The sequence below is a fragment of the Panulirus ornatus genome, chromosome 43 (genome assembly GCF_036320965.1).
Source record: "Panulirus ornatus isolate Po-2019 chromosome 43, ASM3632096v1, whole genome shotgun sequence".
Taxonomy (NCBI): Eukaryota; Metazoa; Arthropoda; class Malacostraca; order Decapoda; family Palinuridae; genus Panulirus; species Panulirus ornatus.
The window spans coordinates 11,344,008-11,355,135 of NC_092266.1; positions in this window are offsets into that span (position 1 = coordinate 11,344,008).

Consider the following 11,128-nt stretch of genomic DNA (forward strand, 5'->3'; position numbering starts at 1 on the left):
TTTCATACTCAACACGATCCTTCTTTTCCGTACCTTTCATTAGCCACCTGGTAACTATACTTCACATATATTTACCAAGTATATTTCTGTATGCCTTTTCATTTTTACATGTTGAAGCAGTCACTGTCAGCTCAACCTCATGTATGGGACCTCATGTATCAGATGCTCCCAGACGACAGACTGGGAGGGGGCTTATTTCCTAGAATTATTGTTCCATTAAACAAGTGATTTTTTTTTATACATGTAACTTATTCAATATTAACACTAAATCTGAATAACACTAAATATGAAAAGAGACAAATCAGCCTAGTGAAAATTTTCGTGAAACGTAGTCCATACCAAGTAAACGCATAGTTTCCTTGTTTACAGCACCATACACTTCAGCATACTTCATCCACTTTAGTTTCACAAAGTTTTATTCACACGGCATTTTGAACTGAAATTCTATATTGAGAGGCCAGACATTCCATAGAAACTGTATCTCTAATGTATCCCAATATTAACAAGCAGTAAACAGTTACTTTGATTCATAATCCTTGAGTGTTTCAAAACTTTCCTTTGATCTTGTCTATACTTTTTTGATTCTGAGAATATATATATATATATATATATATATATATATATATATATATATATATATATATATATATATATATATATTACTTTATTTTTTTTATTATACTTTGTCGCTGTCTCCCGCGTTTGCGAGGTAGCGCAAGGAAACAGACGAAAGAAATGCCCCCCCCCCCCCCCATACACATGTATATACATACGTCCACACACGCAAATATACATACCTACACAGCTTTCCATGGTTTACCCCAGACGCTTCACATGCCTTGATTCAATCCACTGACAGCACGTCAACCCCGGTATACCACATCGCTCCAATTCACTCTATTCCTTGCCCTCCTTTCACCCTCCTGCATGTTCAGGCCCCGATCACACAAAATCTTTTTCACTCCATCTTTCCACCTCCAATTTGGTCTCCCTCTTCTCCTCGTTCCCTCCACCTCCGACACATATATCCTCTTGGTCAATCTTTCCTCACTCATTCCTTCCATGTGCCCAAACCACTTCAAAACACCCTCTTCTGCTCTCTCAACCACGCTCTTTTTATTTCCACACATCTCTCTTACCCTTACGTTACTCACCCGATCAAACCACCTCACACCACACATTGTCCTCAAACATCTCATTTCCAGCACATCCATCCTCCTGCGCACAACTCTATCCATAGCCCACGCCTCGCAACCATACAACATTGTTGGAACCACTATTCCTTCAAACATACCCATTTTTGCTTTCCGAGATAATGTTCTCGACTTCCACACATTTTTCAAGGCCCCCAGAATTTTCGCCCCCTCCCCCACCCTATGATCCACTTCCGCTTCCATGGTTCCATCCGCTGCCAGATCCACTCCCAGATATCTAAAACACTTCACTTCCTCCAGTTTTTCTCCATTCAAACTCACCTCCCAATTGACTTGACCCTCAGCCCTACTGTACCTAATAACCTTGCTCTTATTCACATTTACTCTTAACTTTCTTCTTCCACACACTTTACCAGACTCAGTCACCAGCTTCTGCAGTTTCTCACATGAATCAGCCACCAGCGCTGTATCATCAGCGAACAACAACTGACTCACTTCCCAAGCTCTCTCATCCCCAACAGACTTCATACTTGCCCCTCTTTCCAAAACTCTTGCATTTACCTCCCTAACAACCCCATCCATAAACAAATTAAACAACCATGGAGACATCACACACCCCTGCCGCAAACCTACATTCACTGAGAACCAATCACTTTCCTCTCTTCCTACACGTACACATGCCTTACATCCTCGATAAAAACTTTTCACTGCTTCTAACAACTTTCCTCCCACACCATATATTCTTAATACCTTCCACAGAGCATCTCTATCAACTCTATCATATGCCTTCTCCAGATCCATAAATGCTACATACAAATCCATATGCTTTTCTAAGTATTTCTCACATACATTCTTCAAAGCAAACACCTGATCCACACATCCTCTACCACTTCTGAAACCACACTGCTCTTCCCCAATCTGATGCTCTGTACATGCCTTCACCCTCTCAATCAATACCCTCCCATATAATTTACCAGGAATACTCAACAAACTTATACCTCTGTAATTTGAGCACTCACTCTTATCCCCTTTGCCTTTGTACAATGGCACTATGCACGCATTCCGCCAATCCTCAGGCACCTCACCATGAGTCATACATACATTAAATAACCTTACCAACCAGTCAACAATACAGTCACCCCCTTTTTTAATAAATTCCACTGCAATACCATCCAAACCTGCTGCCTTGCCGGCTTTCATCTTCCGCAAAGCTTTCACTACCTCTTCTCTGTTTACCAAATCATTTTCCCTAACCCTCTCACTTTGCACACCACCTCGACCAAAACACCCTATATCTGCCACTCTATCATCAAACACATTCAACAAACCTTCAAAATACTCACTCCATCTCCTTCTCACATCACCACTACTTGTTATCACCTCCCCATTTGCGCCCTTCACTGAAGTTCCCATTTGCTCCCTTGTCTTACGCACTTTATTTACCTCCTTCCAGAACATCTTTTTATTCTCCCTAAAATTTAATGATACTCTCTCACCCCAACTCTCATTTGCCCTTTTTTTCACCTCTTGCACCTTTCTCTTGACCTCCTGTCTCTTTCTTTTATACATCACCCACTCAATTGCATTTTTTCCCTGCAAAAATCGTCCAAATGCCTCTCTTCTCTTTCACTAATACTCTTACTTCTTCATCCCACCACTCACTACCCTTTCTGATCAACCCACCTCCCACTCTTCTCATGCCACAAGCATCTTTTGCGCAATCCATCACTGATTCCCTAAACACATCCCATTCCTCCCCCACTCCCCTTACTTCCATTGCTCTCACCTTTTTCCATTCTGTACTCAGTCTCTCCTGGTACTTCCTCACACAGGTCTCCTTCCCAAGCTCACTTACTCTCACCACCCTCTTCACCCCAACATTCACTCTTCTTTTCCGAAAACCCATACAAATCTTCACCTTAGCCTCCACAAGATAATGATCAGACATCCCTCCAGTTGCACCTCTCAGCACATTAACATCCAAAAGTCTCTCTTTCGCACGCCTGTCAATTAACACGTAATCCAATAACGCTCTCTGGCCATCTCTCCTACTTACATAAGTATACTTATGTATATCTCGCTTTTTAAACCAGGTATTCCCAATCATCAGTCCTTTTTCAGCACATAAATCTACAAGCTCTTCACCATTTCCATTTACAACACTGAACACCCTATGTATACCAATTATTCCCTCAACTGCCACATTACTCACCTTTGCATTCAAATCACCCATCACTATAACCCGGTCTCGTGCATCAAAACCACTAACACACTCATTCAGCTGCTCCCAAAACACTTGCCTCTCATGATCTTTCTTCTCATGCCCGGGTGCATATGCACCAATAATCACCCACCTCTCTCCATCAACTTTCAGTTTTACCCATATTACCCATATATATATATATATATATGCGTGCATAGTGCCATTGTACAAAGGCAAAGGGGATAAGAGTGAGTGCTCAAATTACAGAGGTATAAGTTTGTTGAGTATTCCTGGTAAATTATATGGGAGGGTATTGATTGAGATGGTGAAGGCATGTACAGAGCATCAGATTGGGGAAGAGCAGTGTGGTTTCAGAAGTGGTAGAGGATGTGTGGATCAGGTGTTTGCTTTGAAGAATGTATGTGAGAAATACATAGAAAAGCAAATGGATTTGTATGTAGCATTTATGGATCTGGAGAAGGCATATGATAGAGTTGATAGAGATGCTCTGTGGAAGGTATTAAGAATATATGGTGTGGGAGGCAAGTTGTTAGAAGCAGTGAAAAGTTTTTATCGAGGATGTAAGGCATGTGTACGTGTAGGAAGAGAGGAAAGTGATTGGTTCACAGTGAATGTAGGTTTGCGGCAGGGGTGTGTGATGTCTCCATGGTTGTTTAATTTGTTTATGGATGGCGTTGTTAGGGAGGTGAATGCAAGAGTTTTGGAAAGAGGGGCAAGTATGAAGTCTGTTGGGGATGAGAGAGCTTGGGAAGTGAGTCAGTTGTTGTTCGCTGATGATACAGCGCTGGTGGCTGATTCATGTGAGAAACTGCAGAAGCTGGTGACTGAGTTTGGTAAAGTGTGTGAAAGAAGAAAGTTAAGAGTAAATGTGAATAAGAGCAAGGTAATTAGGTACAGTAGGGTGGATGGTCAAGTCAATTGGGAGGTAAGTTTGAATAGAGAAAAACTGGAGGAAGTAAAGTGTTTTAGATATCTGGGAGTGGATCTGGCAGCGGATGGAACCATGGAAGCGGAAGTGGATCATAGGGTGGGGGAGGGGGCGAAAATCCTGGGAGCCTTGAAGAATGTGTGGAAGTCGAGAACATTATCTCGGAAAGCAAAAATGGGTATGTTTGAAGGAATAGTGGTTCCAGCAATGTTGTATGGTTGCGAGGCGTGGGCTATGGATAGAGTTGTGCGCAGGAGGATGGATGTGCTGGAAATGAGATGTTTGAGGACAATGTGTGGTGTGAGGTGGTTTGATCGAGTAAGTAACGTAAGGGTAAGAGAGATGTGTGGAAATAAAAAGAGCGTGGTTGAGAGAGCAGAAGAGGGTGTTTTGAAATGGTTTGGGCACATGGAGAGAATGAGTGAGGAAAGATTGACCAAGAGGATATATGTGTCGGAGGTGGAGGGAACGAGGAGAAGTGGGAGACGAAATTGGAGGTGGAAAGATGGAGTGAAAAAGATTTTGTGTGATCAGAGCCTGAACATGCAGGAGGGTGAAAGGAGGGCAAGGAATAGAGTGAATTGGATCGATGTGGTATACCAGGGTTGACGTGCTGTCAGTGGATTGAACCAGGAATGTGAAGCGTCTGGGGTAAACCATGGAAAGCTGTGTAGGTATGTATATTTGCGTGTGTGGACTTATGTATATACATGTGTATGGGGGTGGGTTGGGCCATTTCTTTCGTCTGTTTCCTTGCGCTACCTCGCAAACGCGGGAGACAGCGACAAAGCAAATATATATATATATATATATATATATATATATATATATATATATGTATTGGAGGTTTGTATGTTCTATGAAGGTGCGCGTTCATATGCACTTTATTCGTGTATATATATATATATATATATATATATATATATATATATATATATATATATATATATATATATATACGAGAACATTATCTCGGAAAGCAAAAATGGGTATGTTTGAAGGATTAGTGGTTCCAGCAATGTTATATGGTTGCGAGGCGTGGGCTATGGATAGAGTTGTGCGGAGGAGGGTGGATGTGCTGAAAATGAGATGTATGAGGACAATATGTGGTGTGATGTGGTTTGATCGAGTACGTAATAATAGGGTAAGAGAGATGTGTGGTAATAAAAAGAATGTGGTTGAGAGAGCAGAAGAGGGTGTGTTGAAATGGTTTGGTCACATGGAGAGAATGAATTAGGAAAGATTGACCAAGAAGATATATGTGTCAGTGGTGGAGGGAACGAGAAGTGGGAGACCAAATTGGAGGTGGAAAGATGGAGTGAAAAAGATTTTGAGTGATCGGGGCCTGAACATGCAGGAGGGTGAAAGGCGTGCAAGGAATAGAGTAAGCTGGAACGATGTGGTTTACCGGAGTCGACGTGCTGTCAATGGATTGAACCAGGAATGTGAAGCGTCTGGGGTAAACCATGGAAAGTTTTGTGGGATCTGGATGTGGAAAGGGAGCTGTGCTTTCGGTGCATTATTACATGACAGCTAGAAACTGAATGTGAACGAAAGTGGCCTTTGTTGTCTTTTCCTAGCGCTACCTCACGCACATTTGGGGGGAGGGGGTGGTTATTTTCATGTGTGGCGGGGTGGCGATGGGAATGAATAAAGGCAGGCAGTATGAATTATGTGCATGTGTATATATGTATATGTCTGTGTGTGTATATATATGTATACGTTGAGATGTATAGGTATGTATAGATTGCGTGTGTGGATGTGTATGTATATACATGTGTATGTGGGTGGGTTGGGCCATTCTTTCGTCTGTTTCCTTGCGCTACCTCGCTAACGCGGGAGACAGCGACAAAGCATATATATATATATATATATATATATATATATATATATATATATATATATATATATATATATATATGTGTGTGTGTGTGTGTGTGTGTGTGTGTATTGGAAATGAGATGTTTGAGGACAATATGTGGTGTAAGGTGGTTTGATCGAGTAAGTGATGAAAGGGTAAGAGAGATGTGTGGTAGTTAAGAGAGTATGGTTGAGAGAGTAGAAGAGGGTGTACTGAAATGGTTTGGTCATATGGAGAGAATGAGTGAGGAAAGATTAACAAAGAGGATATATGTATGTGTCAAGGGATAATGAGTGAGGAAAGGTTGACAAAGAGGATATATGTCAGACGGTGGAGGGAACGAAAAGTGGGAGACCAAATTGGAGGTGGAAGGACGGAGTGAAAAAGATTTTGAAGGATCGGGACCTGAACATGCAGGAGGGTGAAAGGCGTGCAAGGAATAGAGTGAATTATAACGATGTGGTATACCGGGGTGGACGTGCTGTCAATGGATTAAACCAGGGCATGTGAAGCGTCTGGGGTAAACCATGGAAATTTATGTGGGGCCTGGATGTGGAAAGGGAGCTGTGGTTTCGGTGCATTATATATGACAGCTAAAGACTGAGTGTGAACGAATGTGGCCTTTGTTGTCTTTTCTTAGCGCTACCTCGCGCGCGTGTGGGGGGAAGGGGGGTGTCATTTCATGTATAGCGGGGTGGCGACAGGAATGAATGAAGACAGCAAGTACGAATTATGTACATGTGTATATATGTATATGTCTGTATGTATACGTTGAAATGTATAGGTATGTTACGTTGAAATGTATAGGTATGTATATGTGCGTGTGTGGATGTGTATGTATATACATGTGCAAGTGGGTGGGTTAGGCCATTATTTTGTCTGTTTCCTTGCGCTACCTCGCTAACGCGGGAGACAGCGACAAAGTATAATAATCAAATATATATATATATATATATATATATATATATATATATATATATATATATATATATATATATATATATATATATATATTTTTTTTTTTTATACTATTCGCCATTTCCCGCGATAACGAGGTAGCGTTAAGAACAGAGGACTGGGCCTTTGAGGGAATACCCTCATCTGGCCCCCTTCTCTGTTCCTTCTTTTGGAAAATTAAAATAAAAAAAAATGAGAGGGGAGGATTTCCAGCCCCCCGCTCCCTTCCCTTTTAGTCGCCTTCTACGACACGCAGGGAATACGTGGGAAGTATTCTTTCTCCCCTATCCCCAGGGATATATATATATATATATATATATATATATATATATATATATATATATATATATTTTTTTTTTTTTTTTTTTTTTTTTCTTTGTCGCTGTCTCCCGCGTTTGCGAGGTAGCGCAAGGAAACAGACGAAAGAAATGGCCCAACCCACCCCCATACACATGTATATACATACGTCCACACACGCAAAATATACATACCTACACAGCTTTCCATGGTTTACCCCAGACGCTTCACATGCCCCGATTCAATCCACTGACAGCACGTCAACCCCGGTATACCACATCGCTCCACTTCACTCTATTCCTTGCCCTCCTTTCACCCTCCTGCATGTTCAGGCCCCGATCACACAAAATCTTTTTCACTCCATCTTTCCACCTCCAATTTGGTCTCCCTCTTCTCCTCGTTCCCTCCACCTCCGACACATATATCCTCTTGGTCAATCTTTCCTCACTCATTCTCTCCATGTGCCCAAACCATTTCAAAACACCCTCTTCTGCTCTCTCAACCACGCTCTTTTTATTTCCACACATCTCTCTTACCCTTACGTTACTTACTCGGTCAAACCACCTCACACCACACATTGTCCTCAAACATCTCATTTCCAGCACATCCATCCTCCTGCGCACAACTCTATCCATAGCCCACGCCTCGCAACCATACAACATTGTTGGAACCACTATTCCTTCAAACATACTCATTTTTGCTTTCCGAGATAATGTTCTCGACTTCCACACATTCTTCAAGGCTCCCAGAATTTTCGCCCCCTCCCCCACCCTATGATCCACTTCCGCTTCCATGGTTCCATCCGCTGCCAGATCCACTCCCAGATATCTAAAACACTTCACTTCCTCCAGTGTTTCTCCATTCAAACTCACCTCCCAATTGACTTGACCCTCAACCCTACTGTACCTAATAACCTTGCTCTTATTCACATTTACTCTTAACTTTCTTCTTTCACACACTTTACCAAACTCAGTCACCAGCTTCTGCAGTTTCTCACATGAATCAGCCACCAGCGCTGTATCATCAGCGAACAACAACTGACTCACTTCCCAAGCTCTCTCATCCCCAACAGACTTCATACTTGCCCCTCTTTCCAAAACTCTTGCATTCACCTCCCTAACAACCCCATCCATAAACAAATTAAACAACCATGGAGACATCACACACCCCTGCCGCAAACCTACATTCACTGAGAACCAATCACTTTCCTCTCTTCCTACACGTACACATGCCTTACATCCTCGATAAAAACTTTTCACTGCTTCTAACAACTTGCCTCCCACACCATATATTCTTAATACCTTCCACAGAGCATCTCTATCAACTCTATCATATGCCTTCTCCAGATCCATAAATGCTACATACAAATCCATTTGCTTTTCTAAGTATTTCTCACATACATTCTTCAAAGCAAACACCTGATCCACACATCCTCTACCACTTCTGAAACCACACTGCTCTTCCCCAATCTGATGCTCTGTACATGCTTTCACCCTCTCAATCAATACCCTCCCATATAATTTACCAGGAATACTCAACAAACTTATACCTCTGTAATTTGAGCACTCACTCTTATCCCCTTTGCCTTTGTACAATGGCACTATGCACGCATTCCGCCAATCCTCAGGCACCTCACCGTGAGTCATACATACATTAAATAACCTTACCAACCAGTCAACAATACAGTCACCCCCTTTTTTAATAAATTCCACTGCAATACCATCCAAACCTGCTGCCTTGCCGGCTTTCATCTTCCGCAAAGCTTTTACTACCTCTTCTTTGTTTACCAAATCATTTTCCCTAACCCTCTCACTTTGCACACCACCTTGTATATATATGTATATATATATATATATATATATATATATATATATATATATATATATATATATATATATACAACCCCCCAACAGCTAGGATAGAACCCGGGACACCTGTACAACAGGCATATATTCAGCCGTTCACTTTTCCTTTTTCACTGAAAAAAATCTTACTGTAACTTGTGTTATAAAACAACCTCATCTAATCACCACCAGTAAGTAATTAGTAGCGACCATCGACGCTTAACTTATAGTCGGGGACTAACAGGTGATCTAAGTTGGCATATTGTTTTTATGCTTGTGTGTGTCTGGTTACCTATCCAATAAGGATGACCATTCACTGAAACCTGAGAAATCTGGGGAAACGAAACCCCCACCTGGAGGCCAGGGGGGACAAGGGGCAGACATCACATGATCTGTAACCTCCGTTCTTTCATCCTCATAATCATGGTATCGAACTCCGTTATATAGCGCGACCTCTTGTTTTGTCCCAAGCATAAGGAAGGCTGATGCCTCACTTGTTTTCTTTACATTACCATCGACTGAGTACTTTCCAAATAGAATGGCACATGTAATTCCATTTCTTTTGTGGGTTTCGTTCTGACCAGCAGTGTCAAGTTTGGTTTCATTTAACTCTAATCTCTTTATTAAAGTCCCTTAATATTTTTCCATTAAACTCCCCGCGCCCCATACTCATGTTAGGATGCAGTCACTACCCATAGCAGGCTAAAGCCACTAACCTAGCTAGCTACAGGTAGTACCCAGGCTAGGATGCAGCCACTACCCAGGTTAGACCACAGCCACCACCCAGGTCAGGCCGCAGCCAACAGTTGGCTTAAGTCGCAGCAGCCTGTATCTTTGCTAGACTCAAACGCTGTTCGCTTCACATCTGCTGCACATACGCGAAGCTGTAACAACGCCGTCTCAGAGACTAGATCCAGTAATGTTATTCCCAGTCGCGCTTAGCATTGTTTTTATTTTCCTGTTTAATTGAATATAATAATACAGAGATCTGCTGACTCAGCTGGTGCAATCAAATGGCGCGAGCAACCTTCCTCGCCAGTCACCGAGCGAACTGTGACGGTTTGTACCGCTGGTCGCTGACCCTAGATGTATCCGTCTGTTCTCTGGTCTTGTGATGATTTTACCAGACATAGTGTACGACACAGGTCAGTAACAGTTGTTGCGTGACGAATGAGAGATGATGGCTGCTTGAAACGTATCACTACAACTTCAAGATACTTTTTTTGTGTATTTTGCATGACGTGATCTGTAGATACGGGGCCGAAGCCCGAGCCGCCTCCGGGACGTTGCTAAACATACGTCAATGTTGTAAGTAATTTTCCACCGAAAACTAGAAGCTTTCAGCCGTTTAGGTTGTGAAACTCACCTTCCTCTCATACATACGACAGATTTTAATGTTAATTTCGGAATGGAAAAGACCACCTTGAGGTATTAGGCACATACATGGCGTTAAAGAATCTCTGCCATCTCGTGGTGGGTTTTGGAGGCTGGGTAAAGCCAGAGTTACGCTGACGATCTAGACGACCATATGGGGAGGTCTGGAGTTCTCAGTATATCAAGAGGTAAAGCTTGCCGTCTGACTGCCTGTCCAGTACATCACGCTTTCAGTTTCTGACGTCGAAAATCTGTCCTCTCACGATCCCGTCTCTGCCAGCTTCAGAATTATGAAACTTATACTGTCTGATGGTATTGGAGGAGGGGGGGGGGGGGCATAATGCCTACAAGTACTTAACCTTTCGTACAGTCATTTTTTCACTGATAATTTCATGTAGTGAATGACGCGAACCACTCCAAGTGTACAAAAGGCTCCACACTGCTTTGTCAGGCACAAAGATATGTTATCAGTTTCAAAAGATGCACCTG